The sequence below is a fragment of the Natator depressus genome, chromosome 1, assembly GCF_965152275.1.
Source record: "Natator depressus isolate rNatDep1 chromosome 1, rNatDep2.hap1, whole genome shotgun sequence".
Lineage (NCBI taxonomy): Eukaryota > Metazoa > Chordata > Testudines > Cheloniidae > Natator > Natator depressus.
In genome coordinates this window covers 29,182,698-29,197,246 of record NC_134234.1, presented here as the reverse complement: position 1 = coordinate 29,197,246, position 14,549 = coordinate 29,182,698, and the positions used below count along the sequence as shown (strand labels likewise).

The 14,549-nt window shown below is 42.8% G+C and overlaps 1 protein-coding gene and 1 long non-coding RNA gene across 3 annotated transcripts in view; one reads left to right on the top strand and one right to left on the bottom strand.

Annotated features, from left to right (window-relative positions):
• The window catches only part of LOC141981566 (uncharacterized), a 32,967-nt gene extending 24,252 nt beyond the window's left edge, over positions 1-8,715 (bottom strand). For both annotated transcript variants that reach the window (XR_012637833.1, XR_012637836.1), the window contains exons 1-2: positions 8,626-8,715; positions 2,041-2,237 (exon numbers count right to left, since the gene is read on the bottom strand). This is a non-coding gene — a long non-coding RNA (uncharacterized LOC141981566). The remainder of the gene's footprint in view (positions 1-2,040; positions 2,238-8,625) is intronic.
• The window catches only part of MAML2 (mastermind like transcriptional coactivator 2), a 280,358-nt gene that overhangs the window by 230,445 nt on the left and 35,364 nt on the right, over positions 1-14,549 (top strand). The gene's annotated exons all lie outside the window — the stretch shown is intronic.

The window sequence follows — 14,549 nt, the reverse complement described above, 5'->3', positions numbered from 1 at the left end:
ATAAAACAACTTACATATGCATAAATTACATTCCATTTAAATAATCTTTTCTTCCTGTTTGGCTGTATCTGCAGTATATGAAAGATTAGTGTAATCTTTTAAGAGTGTGATTGTATCAGAATGTTTTCCTCCTCCTGTCATTATTGTCAACCTATAGCAAAGAAAACATGTGAGTAAATACTTATCTGGATAATATTTTTATTTTGATCACTGCAGTTTTGAATGTTTTTGAATATACCTAGATTGTGGTACTCTCTGCTTCCTGCCCTGTCAATTAGGCAGGATAAACCAGTAAATTTTTTTACAATTTCCCTACCAACTCGCTGCGTCTCTGTCTTAAACTGTTCCAACTCCATCCTGAAACGTATGTTCTTAGGTTGACTCTGCTCTTTGGAAAAGAACACCACAGACTCAGCATGACTCAGCATTCACTATGGCTAACAGGAGGGAGCAGCTGAGACAATACTGTGGCAAATTCATCTTCAGCCTTCAAGCCTCCATTGCCAGTTTGTTCTGATGTTTTCTGTGTGCGTTCCTCACACTTTATAGGAAATAGGTAACAGTGTCAGATACACCAGGTCCTCCCTCTGCAGAGCAAAAGGTCCAGGATGATAGGACTCTGTAGCATGCTTCCTCAAGTTCCCATGAGATAAATGACAGTGGGGGACAACTCTGTTAACTGAAGATCTCTCCTTGCTGCCTCTGTTCCCTAAAGATCCCATCATATAACTAGGAGAGATAATGTCTCCAATTATGCCCTTCAAATTTCTCATCAAAATTCCACCTGATTATCTTGCCTTCAGCAGGGGATAAGAGAACAAGGGGATAAGAGAACTAGGAGAGATCCTTGTGATGTCTTTTGATCCAAAGGATCCAAACTGTGCAACCCTTGCTTATGGTAGTAAATGCTTATGTGAGTAGTGCCATTGACATATGAGCTCTCCGAGCCACAGAGCCGATGGGACTACTCATCTGAGCCATCACAAGGATGAGTCAGTGGTGCACAGTAAAGCCTTCAGCAAGTAGCAGATTTTTCAACGAATGTTCCACTAGTGAAGTCCACTCCCATCTCAGTGTGAAGAAATTTCAAAGTTGCCCCCATCCAAATGGGGCAGAGATAATCACAACAGATCAATGTACCTTTATCTTCTCCAATGGATTTTCAGTCCACTACACTCCTCCTTCATATGGTGCACCCTTTGCTGTCCCAACACTATCGATGGGAGCATCTCAAACAGTCCAGATAAACCCTGAAAAGTTCAGATGTCTAAGGAAGCCTGCTCAAATGTAGCCTAACATCTGGTCATGAAAGCTGCCAGGGACAATACAAATCCAGGTTTTCTTCACAGTCTTACTGTATAAAAGACAAATTATCAAGTTCTGGTGGCTTGTTATAACCATTATATTACTGGTCATAGAATCATTCAGGTAGTCGTTTTAAATGAACTGTATAGGAAAGGTTGGAATTGTTTAAACACTCATACAACTGCTTTGGACATCTCTGTCACAGGTATGCCAGGTTGTCTTGACATCAGCCATAAATTCCAAGTGTGTAGTTATAATACCACTTGTGTACACCAAGTTCTCTTCCTTCCAAAGAAGAACCCAAGAGAGGAAGACAACTCAGTGATGCTTCCCTTTTGTGGTATTTCCACTGAATTCTTCCTTCAGAGGGTGGGATGTGCTACAAGGAGAGGGATGTTTTTACCCTCAAGCTCATCAAATCCTTCAGTATTTATTACATATACAAGGCCATACACCTATAGCCAACTCCACTCTACCCCTCTGCCACCTGCGGCTTTCCTTTCCTCCCATCAGGCACTAAGATGGCTGGCTGGTCTGCCCTTGAAGCTGTGCACCTCTTTAGGGAAAACAAACCTATAGTTATTTACCTTTTCAAAGTCTATAGAAACAATACTGAATTAATCCTCAATCCAGGTCTCTTCTTCAGAGGTACCAGGTCATGTCCTTGGCCTACTTTTTGAAGAATCTCCTATTTCCTTCCAAGATGTATTATTTATTTATTTACTTACTTATTACCTTTAAATATTGCTTGACTGCTGCACAGAAGGGGCCAATGTTAGTAGAGAGAGTTACAAGGTAACATCCGCCTTTCCACAGATGGCCGCACCATTTCTCTCGTGAACATGGGCTTTGAGGTTGTTCTCAGAAGCACATCTCAGAAGGTCTCAGTTTGGCTCCTTTGTCTTCTTCCCTGCTCCTTTTCAGCAATCACTCTGAAGGTTCAATTGCAAAAACAGAGTCAAAGGTTTACTCCTCTCCTTTCTTCATACCCAGTGTGGCAGCAGTTTTCCCCAGCCACTTTCACTCCCTTCTTTCATAGAATCATAGAATAGCAGGGTTGGAAGGGACCTCAGGAGGTCATCTAGTCCAACCCCCTGCTCAAAGCAGGACCAGTCTCCAACTAAATCATCCCAGCCAGGGCTTTGTCAAGCCTGACCTTAAAAACTTCAAAGGAAGGAGATTCCACCACCTCCCTAGGTAATGCATTCCAGTGTTTCACCACCCTCCTAGTGAAAAAGTTTTTCCTAATATCCAACCTAAACGTCCCCCACTGCAACTTGAGACCATTACTCCTCGTTCTGTCATCTGCTACCACTGAGAACAGTCTAGATCCATCCTCTTTGGAACCCCCTTTCAGGTAGTTGAAAGCAGCTATCAAATCCCCCCTCATTCTTCTCTTCCGCAGACTAAACAATCCCAGTTCCCACAGCCTCTCCTCATAAGTCATGTGTTCCAGTCCCCTAATCATTTTTGTTGCCCTCCACTGGACTCTTTCCAATTTTTCCACATCCTTCTTGTAGTGTGGGGCCCAAAACTGGACACAGTACTCCAGATGAGGCCTCACCAGTGTCGAATAGAGGGGAACGAGCATGTCCCTCGATCTGCTGGCAATGCCCCTACTTATACATCCCAAAATGCCATTGGCCTTTTTGGCAACAAGGGCACACTGTTGACTCATATCCAGCTTCTTGTCCACTGTAACCCCTAGGTCCTTTTCTGCAGAACTGCTGCCTGGCAATTCGGTCCCTAGACTGTAGCGGTGCATGGGATTCTTCCATCCTAAGTGCAGGACTCTGCACTTGTCCTTGTTGAACCTCATGAGATTTCTTTTGACCCAATCCTCTAATTTGTCTAGGGCCCTCTGTATCCTATCCATACCCTCCAGCATAGCTACCTCTCCTCCCAGTTTAGTGTCATCTGCAAACTTGCTGAGGGTGCAATCCACACTATCCTCCAGATCATTAATGAAGATATTGAACAAAACCGGCCCGAGGACTGACCCTTGGGGCACTCCACTTGATACCGGCTGCCAACTAGACATGGAGCCATTGATCACTACCCATTGAGCCCGACAATCTAGCCAGCTTTCTATCCACCTTATAGTCCATTCATCCAGCCCATACTTCTTTAACTTGCTGGCAAGAATACTGTGGGAGACGTGTCAAAAGCTTTGCGAAAGTCAAGGAACAACACGTCCACCGCTTTCCCTTCATCCACAGAGCCAGTTATCTCGTCATAGAAGGCAATTAGATTAGTCAGGCATGACTTGCCCTTGGTGAATCCATGCTGACTGTTCTTGGTCACTTTCCTCTCCTCTAAGTGCTTCAGAATTGATTCCTTGAGGACCTGCTCCATGATTTTTCCAGGGACTGAGGTGAGGCTGACTGGCCTGTAGTTCCCCGGATCGTCCTCCTTCCCTTTTTTAAAGGTGGGCACTACATTAGCCTTTTTCCAGTCGTCCGGGACCCTTCCCCGATCGCCATGAGTTTTCAAAGATAATGGCCAATGGCTCTGCAATCACATCCGCCCACTCCTTTAGCACTCTCGGATGCAGCGCATCCAGCCCCATGGACTTGTGCTCGTCCAGCTTTTCTAAATAGTCCCGAATCACTTCTTTCTCCACAGAGGGCTGGTCACCTCCTCCCCATGCTGTGCTGCCCAGTGCAGTAGTCTGGGAGCTGACCTTGTTCGTGAAGACAGAGGCAAAAAAAGCATTGAGTACATTAGCTTTTCCCACATCCTCTGTCACTAGGTTGCCTCCCTCATTCAGTAAGGGGCCCACACTTTCCTTGACTTTCTTCTTGTTGCTAACATACCTGAAGAAACCCTTCTTGTTACTCTTAACATCTCTTGCTAGCTGCAACTCCAGGTGTGATTTGGCCTTCCTGATTTCACTCCTGCATGCCCGAAAAATATTGTTATACTCTTCCCTGGTCATTTGTCCAATCTTCCACTTCTTGTAAGCTTCTTTTTTGTGTTTAAGATCAGCAAGGATTTCACTGTTAAGCCAAGCTGATCGCCTGCCATATTTACTATTCTTTCTACAATTCGGGATGGTTTGTCCCTGTAACCTCAATAAGGATTCTTTAAAATACAGCCAGCTCTCCTGGCCTCCTTTCCCCCTCATGTTATTCTCCCAGGGGATCCTGCCCATTAGTTCCCTGAGGTTATCAAAGTCTGCTTTTCTGGAGTCCAGGATCCGTATTCTGCTGCTCTCCTTTCTTCCCTGTGTCAGGATCCTGAACTCAACATCTCATGGTCACTGCCTCCCAGGTTCCCATCCACTTTTGCTTCCCCTACTAATTCTTCCCGGTTTGTGAGCAGCAGGTCTAGAAGAGCTCTGCCCCTAGTTGGTTCCTCCAGCACTTGCACCAGGAAATTGTCCCCTACACTTTCCAAAAACTTTCTGGATTGTCTGTGCAACGCTGTATCAACCCTTTCTCACACCTTCTTGCTCTCACAAGAGTCTGCTTGCAGACATCCCTTCCTCCCCCAAAGAAAAAGGGGTTTACTGCCATTGTTTCCTCATTCTAAAAAGCACAGGGACTGTTGCTCCTTTGCAGACCTCGGGAAGAAATTCAGTCATTACTTCTCTCTCCTCCTCGGCTCTTTGTTGAAGAAATATGTATTAGCTCAGAAGATACCTCTCTGTCCTAGTGCTTGGGAGTGGCTGGAAAAACCTTTTCAGCACAGAATTCTGCTTTCGCTGTAGAATATTGACAAAGTACTTGGCAGCGGAAAGACACCTCTACTGTCTAACTACGTCTCCAGGTTTGTTCCCTGGACTAATGTCTTTTAAAATCTCAGATGAAAGATTTAGGGACTAAAGTCCAAGCTTTTTCAACTCGTACTTTTCTCTTTCTGGAGCTTATCAGCCACCTTGGGAAATTTCCACTTCAGGAGCTGTGTTGTTAGAGCAGTCCTCAGTTCAGCCAGGACAAGGCACTGGGGGCCGGGGAGATGGGGCTGACAGGGGGAATCTGCCCATAAGGCAATAGCAGTCCAGATTGGAGAGTGGGGGGGGGGGGTAATTAAACATGGCTTAATTCCAAACAAAAGGTCAGTTCTTGGCCCCCATCTCCATCCCTTTTTGCTGCTCCAGTAGTGCAAGAGTGCAGACATAGAGGACCTCTAGAAAACATAAAGACAGCATAGCAAGCTCTACACCTCTATCTCTCCTCCCCACAAGCACAGGCATCATTCTTGATTGGGCCTGGGCCTGCTTGCTGGGAGCCTGGGCAGAGCATAGTGCATTTCAGTGCTCTTTGGTTAGCAAAGTAGTCCCTAGGAGACTAGTCTAGCTGGCATCAGTTAGAGCTGACCTAGGTCACGCTAGGGGCTGGTATGGTAACTATTTCGTAGACATTGCTGGAATGTTGAGTATCAGGATTCCTGGGTTTTAGTCCTGACTCTGGAAGCAAAGTGTGGTTTTGTGGTTACAGTTAGGACAGCCAAGCACATAATTTGGCACCTTCATTCTGAAAGTGTGGTCAAGTGAATGAGACTTGGCTGTGCAATAGCAGAGACCCAGGTACTGTTCCCAGTTCATGAAGTGACCGGATACAGCCCCTTTGTTATCTCACCTGTATAGCCAGAAAATTGCTAGTGGCCTCCCCTGAAGGTCGGTATAGGGGCCCAGATTTTCAGACGTATTTAGGCATTGATGTGCTCATCCCATTGACACTCAATGGGATTTAGACTCCTAAGTGCTTAAATCCCTTTTGAAAATGAGACATAGGCTCTTAAGTCAGTCTACGCATTGATGCATTAAAAATCTGGGCCATAATGCCTTGGTTAATAATAAGGGTTGTGACGTGCAGAGAAATATTAACAGCAATGAATGGAGAAGAGGGGACCACAGCTGATGGTCACCTAGCTTCTAGTCAGTTCAGCTTCCCCAAGGCCACAGGGCATTTTGCGGGAGAGCTTTCTCACTTTTTTCATACAGTAATCCACTCTGGGATATAGCTGACATAATCTACCACAGGTGGGGGACCCCAACATTGAGCTACTTGTCATTGAGCTACTTGGATATTAGGAAAAACTTTTTCACTAGGAGGTGGTGAAGCACTGGAATGGGTTACCTAGGGAGGTGGTGGAATCTTCTTCCTTAGAGGTTTTTAAGGTCAGACTTGACAAAGCCCTGGCTAGGATGATTTAGTTGGGGATTAGGTCCTGCTTTGAGCAGGGGGTTGGACTAGATGACCTCCTGAGGTCCCTTCCAACCCTGCTATTCTATGATTTTATGATTGTGGTGGTCACCACATGTCCTTATTTTATTGGAGAGGGACCAGAGAGCCAGTGCCCCCCTGGAGGCCTGGGAATAATATTTCCTTTATGCTGTCCCTCCAATTCCTCTCATTCCTCTGCAGCTCAGTGAGATGCCTGCGTGGTTCTGGTAGCCCCACCATGGGTTCATCCTTATTGGTGCTTCTACAACCTCCTGCCATGTCCTTGGGAACTTTCCATCCCTGTCTCATTGCAGCTGATTCATCTCTCTAAGGACAGACAGAATCTCTTACCCAGAGCCACCTACCTTTCAACTAGAGACACATGGCTAGATTCAGTCCTGACTTTCACCAGCTTCTACTGGTTTAAACCCTAACACACTGTAATCCCCTCTCTACTGCTGTGAGTCCCATTGATTGGAATGTGAGGAAAACTATATACATGTGTAATAGTTTGCAGGATAGGGCCCCATCATATCAGAAAGGTAAATCAAATAAAGTTGCAGCTGCCTGTTAACTTCATGTGCTTTTTACAGTTGGATTTTGGATGATATTAGGGGGAAAAGCTGTTGCAATCAACACGTTTAATATTGAAAATTTATATTCAACCTTGTTGTATCATGGGTGTGACATTGACTCGAGTGCTGCTTTAAAACATCAGGGAAACTGCAAAGCCAGAGTTTCTGCTGAGGCATCAGTTACTGTGAGGAGAACCAGCCAAAGTTTTGCTTGTGGGCAGAAATTTCCCGGAATGCGTCCCAGGTAATTGGGCTGAACTGGTGTTTTGGCAAATCTCCCAAACACATTGGCTCCTCACTCCGGTACAGGAACAAACCTAGTCAGTGTTCTAAAACTGGGGTCAAATTCTCCAGGATGGATCTGATTCAAAAGAATCTGCTCGGTTTCGCAGATCTATTGTGGTGCCCAAAGTCAAGGGGTTAGGGTACCTGGGAGGGAAAAGTCAGAAGCTGAGACTGACAGAAGGCATTTCAGCTTTATTAAATTGTTGGCTGCATGCCAGCCACTTAGGGACATACAGAAATTGTTATATTTAAAATAATAATAGTACAGTTTAGCATATACCTGTTAAGAGTCACTGAGAATAATTCCAATATATATTATTTCATCATGCTGACACTGTTGTTATTAGTTAATTACTTTATTTGTGTATTATTAACAGCTAGAGGCCCCAGCTGAGATCAGGATCCCATTGTGCTAGTACATAAAAATGATGAGAGAGTCTCTGCCCTGCGAGCTTAAAATCTTAATAGACGTGCCAGATGAAGGACTGGAGAAAGGAGATATTGTTATCTCCATATTAGAGATGGGGAAATGAGAGAAAGAGCTAGGGATCTGCTCAGTTAGACTCCCATTGACTTCAGTGGGCTTTGAGTCAGACCTTTACTGCAGAGGCAGAGTTGAAATAAATCCTGTTTACTCCCAAAGTAATGCACTCTTCTACAGGGAGAGTGAATTTTTTTGGCTAGGTGTACGCTCCTTAAGTATGCAGTGGCATCTGCAGGAGTGAGGAGTTGTCAAGGTTCCTTCCCCACTCTGAACTCTAGGGTACAGATGTGGGGACCTGCATGAAAGACCCCCTAAGCTTATTCTTACCAGCTTAGGTTAAAAACTTCCTCAAGGTACAAACTTTGCCTTGTCCTTGAACTCTATGCTACCACCACCAAGCGTGTTAAACAAAGAACAGGGAAAGAGCCTACTTGGAGATGTCTTCCCCCCAAATATCCCCCCAAGCCCTACACCCCCTTTCCTGGGGAAGGCTTGATAAAAATCCTCACCAATTTGCATAGGTGAACACAGACCCAAATCCTTGGATCTTAAGAACAATGAAAAAGCAATCAGGTTCTTAAAAGAAGAATGTTAATTAAAGAAAAAGTAAAAGAATCACCTCTGTAAAATCTGGATGGTAAATACTTTACAGGGTAATCAGATTCAAAACATAGAGAATCCCTCTAGGCAAAACCTTAAGTTACAAAAAGACACAAAAACAGAAATATACATTCCATTCAGCACAGCTATTTTACCAGCCATTAAACAAAAGGAAATCTAACGCATTTCTAGCTAGATTACTTACTAACTTAAGGAGTTATGAAGAGCATTCCTGATCTGTTCCTGGCAAAAGCATCACACAGACAGACAGATCCTTTGTTCCCGCCCCCCCTCCAGCTTTGAAAGTATCTTGTCTCCTCATTGGTCATTTTGGTCAGGTGCCAGTGAGGTTCTTAGCTTCTTAACCCTTTACAGGTGAAAGGGTTTTGCCTCTGGCCAGGAAGGATTTTATAGTTCTGTATACAGAAAGGTGGTTACCCTTCCCTTTATATTTATGACAGGACTGTATTAAAAAATGGGCTGGAACTGAAAGGCGCTTGTTAGCAAATTTTAAAACCAAGTGTATCTTAATTTGTGCATGTTCCCTCCATGGAAGAGTGTCTTATTCAGTAGGCGAGACTGTAGCTCTGACTGTAGTGATGAGCAGCCAGTTTTCAACATAATCAGAATTTACTGTGAGTCTTCCTACATTTTGTGTCACACCAGCATCATTACAGAACTTCGCCACGCCAAATAAAATGTTTTTAAAACAATCTTTGAGGATTGAGTGACTTATTAGATATGAAATTTGCAGTGTTCTAGCCATGTTGGCTTCCAGGATATGAGAGAGACAAGGTGAGGGAGGGTAATATCTTTTACTGGGCCAACTTCTGTTGGTGGAAGGGACAAGCTTTTGAGCCACGCAGAGCTGTGCTTCAGATCTGGAGAGCATTTGGGTTACCTACTTCTTAGATAAGGAATAACATTTTACTTCTCTTTTGGGGACTAGAGAAGGAATTTAAGGCAGAAATGGAAGCTATTACGGTTCAATGATTATATTCTTTATCAGAAATTAAAAATCACCCATCATTAATATCAGTGAGACTGGGACCCTGTATTCCAAAACTCAAGAACAATGACACCAAAGATGCTGATATATCTGTCAATGTGAAGGGGATTGTCCCTCTTTATTAGGATTGAGCTAATCAGCAATGATATTTTTAGCCATGTAACTGCTGGGCCATCTAGCCCATAGATTGTCTGTGTGCTGCCTCTTTAAATCTCTAAGGACTCTGCTCTCTGCAGAGACAAGCAGTCAGTCTGTGTTCAGCACTCTGCAGACTGCCAGAGGGGACACACAAGGCTAGATCCACAAAGGGATTAGGCACCTAATTGCTACTTTAGGTGCCTAAATCCAAATTTAAATTCTCAAAGCCCCTGCTCATATGCCACCCAACATCCCTAGGCACCTAAGTTTCCACTGGTAAAGTCCCCTATGCGTGTCTAAATTTCTGCCAGTGGGCATGCACATAGCTGCCTAAGGCCTGATAGCGCTGAGCTGCCCAGCACCTAAGTCGTGGTGGGCTTCACAAAGTAGGCGTTCCCCAGCCTGTGTCATATGTGGGACCTCATCTGGTAGGCGGCCTCTGAGAATGCCTACTAGATAGATTGGGCCCCCCACAAAATATAATTACTGGAGGTTTTGGTGCCCCCTTCCCTTTTATATCCTATAATCCAGTGGGTAGCACACTCAGTGGGTAGGACGTTGGAGACTTGGTTCCGGTCCCCACTCTGCCTGATTAGGAGCAGGAGCTCAAATCCCGGTCTCGCACCTCCCAGATGCAGGGCTAATTAGAGGGGGGGCCAGGAGGGCCATTTGGCCTGGGCCTAAAGCTCAAAGGGGGCCTCAAATTTACACACTTGTTAATTTTTTGACATTTGATAAGTTTCACAACTTGTTTTTATGTGAATCCCTGTCGGACCAAAATGTGACACACTCTGTCAGCTTAGAGCTGCAAATTTAAGCAAATAAGAGATGTGATTTGGTAAAAGACATAATTTTTTTGTTAACTGATCTAGATTTTGTCATATTAAAGAGTTAAAAATGTTCATAAATATTAATAAAAATATATCTGTTCTGATGGCACAAGATTAGACCATGATGAACATGTCCTCTCAGATCAGCTGATTATATAAACAAACCACTACTAGTGGCTGGTGCTGGATCAAGGGCGTGTTGAAAGGTAGAGAATTGTTACATTTTAATGTATTTAGAGTTTTACATTTGGTTGACTAAGGAATTATTTATGTGTGAAAATTCCTCATTGTTATCTTCATATGGTAGCTAAAAGAGGTGACTGATTGGTTGGTTGAGCCCTAGCTTGGTAGCTTGGCTATCATCATAGGCTTTCATAGTCTATAGGCCCAGATTCAAGGTGAAATTTTGTGAGGTCAATCTTGTACAATGAGTTTCGTGAGGACACATGTTTGAAATTTTTGGACATTATCCCTCTGTCTTTATCCGTGTCTGTGTTTACTAAATATATGTCATCCCTTTGTGTTCAGCTCAGCCGGTTATATTATACCTTGCGTGCTTGAGTTTTAATTCACAGCAAAATATTTCAAGTGTGGATAGGCTATGTATTGACCAGATAGATCACTATGAAGAGGAGATTTGAAAGTGGTGCAAGCAAGAGATGGTGAAAACAACTGAGTGAAAACAACTGAGTGAAGCAGCAGCTAAGAGCTCAAAGCCAATAACTTCATTTCTCAAACCACTGGAGAAAACACCCTACCCAACAAACAATGCTACAGATAATGAAAACTCCGCATCTGCAACAGGTGATATTTTAATGTCAGTACCTGAACATGAGGACAGTAGTCAAGAAGGAGATGTGCCAACAGTAACAGATGCAGCCGAAGATCCTGTGTATGATCAAGAAACTCAACAGCAACAGGAAGATGTAGATCTTACGCAGCAAGAGCAATTCATGAATACTACGGGTTTGACTGTGACTGACGTTGGAATTATTGACAAGAGCAATGCTGCCCAAATGCAATCTTTTCTTCAAATTAGTTGTTTTGAAATTCCAAGTAACATTCCATGAGATGCTGATAATCATGCTTTCCCTGCTCATCTGCTGACTAAAACTCTTCCAAATGGTAAGACCTGCACAAGAGACTGGTTATGCTGGAGTACAGAAGAACAATCTCCGTACTGTGCACCCTGCTTCATTTTGAACAAAAGTGCTGCAAATGCATCAGTTCTTTCTGATCAATCAGGATGGAGCATCAACAGAGGTTGGAGGAAGTTGAAAGACAAAATATCATCACATGAGAGTTCAACATCACACAAAGAAAACTATGTTGCATGGAAATCAGCCATTAGGGCAGCATCAGCTGAAAGTTCAGTTGAGAATTTACTCTAGACTGAACTCTCTACAGAAACTAATAACTGGAAAAAACTTCTTGAGCACATCCTGAATGTCATCCTTTTTCTTTCTAAGCAGGGATTGGCTTTCTTTGGTTCCAGTCAACTTATTGGTGATCATGCAAATGGAAACTTTCTAGGCATAGTTGAGCTCCTCAGCAAATATGACCCACTTTTATCAGAGCATGTTAAACGTGTTCGAGAATCGCAGGAGAGTCAGAAGCGCATGCAAGTCCATTATCTCTCCACACGCATACAAAACGAGTTTATTGAGCTATGTGGGTCATTCGTACAAACAACAATTCTTGATGAGATTTGAAATGCCAAGTATTTTTCAATCATTGTTGATGGCTGTCCAGATTGTTCTCACAAGGAACAGACTGCTCTGGTTATTCGATATGTTAAGATTGTAGACAGCTCAAAATTTTCAATTGAAGAAAGGTTTATTTTGTTTGATAATTTCATGAGAAAAACTGGAAAAGAAATTTCTGCTCGAGTACTAGCAATTCTAGAAGATTTTAGGTTAGATTTTCAAGTCTGCACTCGTCAAGCCTATGACAATGGATCTCATATGGCTGGGAAGTACAAAGGTGTACGAGCAGTTCTACTTGAGCATAATTCAAACTGTATTTTCTCCAGCTGTGGAAACCACACACTAAACCTCGTAGGTGTTGACCATGCTGAATCATGCAAGGACGCAATTACGTACTTTGGAACTGTTCAGCAAATGTACAATCTCTTCAGTAGCAGTCCACAAAGGTGGGAAATTCTGAAGGAATATGTTCCTGTCTCACTGCATGGGATGTCCAAAACTAGATGCTTTGCACGGATTGATGGTGTTCAAACAGTTGCACAGCATTTGAATTCACTGAGAAGGGCTTTAAATGAGCTTGTATCTCTCAATCTCACTGCACAGGCTCAAACTAAACTTCAGTCTATTCAGAAGCACCTGTCCAAATTTGAATTCATTCTGATGTCATCTTTGTGGATGAAGCTACTTACAATGATCCACCAAACTAATCTGGTAGTTGAAGCACACTATGCTACACTTGATGTTGAGAGGGATAACATTGAAAGTCTTATCAATGACATTCAACAGATTCATGAACAATGGGATGTGATCCTGACTGAGCCCAAATTAGTAGCACAGAACATTGACATTTCATCTGAGTTCTCCAGCAATCGCAACTTACCTACTGAATCCAATGCAGCATTATAGAGTCGATGTCTTCCCTGTCATCATTGACTCTATTCAATCAGGTCTTACACGTTGAATTGAGTCACTGTGACTAATTTGTACCCTTTGGGGGTTTCTTTGGCAGTTCAACAGACTGAGTAATGATGATCTACTTTCTGCAGCTGAACAATTTCAGCAACAGTACAACAAAGAAATCTCAAAAGATCTCAGTGTTGAGGTCATCTTTCTCAAACGAATATATTTCATGAACTTCAAATTGGATTACAAACCAAAGGAATTGCTTCAAGAAATACTCGAACTTCGACTCTCTGGGGTGTTTCCTAATATCACAATTGCATTGCGTATTTTTGTCAGTTTGCCTGCATCAATGGCTTCAGGTGAATGCACCTTCAACGTGTTGAAGCTGGTAAAGAACTATCACCATTCAACTATGGGACAAGAGCATTTGAATGGGCTGGCCATGCTTAATATCAACTGTGACATTGCACGAAAGCTAGATTTTTCCTCAATAATTAGTGCATTTGCACAGAAAACAGCTAGATAAGCATTTGTTAAATAAAAAAAATTCAAATTATGTCTCACTCTTTTTTTGGTGTCTTATTTTGTTCTCATGTGTCGTCATTTTTTATTTTTATTATGGCTAGGGGCCTCAAAAGCTGGAAGTGGCCTAGGCCTCTCTGGACCCCTGAGAGGGCCTGCCCAGGTGAGTGCTCTAACCACTGGATATAGGGTATTTGGGTGGTAATCTCACCTCTTAAGCTGTTCCACTTTTTTATAAAATACTTAATGCTAAATACTAACATAAAATACTAAAATACTAAAATAAAATGGGGACATCTGACCTCAGTCTGATTGCACTGGACCTAACTGATGTCTAATGATGGCAGCTACCTCGTGTAAATTGAAATATTCTCCTTAAAGGTTGTCAGTAGAAATGGCAATGAAATCCTGCCCACTTGGCCTCTGATCTGGCTATTTGAACCAGCTTTTAGCAGCTTAGACAGACTGATCATAGAAAATCAGTTCACACAATTTATGTACAGTGGGGACAAGAAAGACCAGAGAACTTTGATTTGAACAAGGATCTTTATGAAATAGCATCACAGAATTTAAAACAGAAAATACTTTAGATTATCCCTGCCATTGCAAAATTACTGCACAAACAAGATAGGTGTCATTTAGGAGGTAATGTCCTGAAATGCCCTCATATGGAACAGATTGAAAAGACACAAATCTGCACAAAAGAGTATTTTAGAATTTGAACTCCAAGGGGCACTTCCTTCCCCATGTGATTGTCAGATGTTGTACTGGCAGCATCAGACAGGTAGTAAAGAGAGGACTCCTATCAAAAGTAGGATAGTTAAAAAAGAAAGAATGTCTTTTAATGTTTTTAAGGCATGTAAATTAGGATTAAGCTACCCTGGGACAGAATCTTCTTGCAAGGTTTCCTTTCTATGCTGTTTGGTATGGTATGACCTTTACAAAGAACAATACAAACCTTAAGTACAGTTCTGCTCTGAACAGTGACTGTAAAAATGCCATTGTGGGACACAATGTTTAT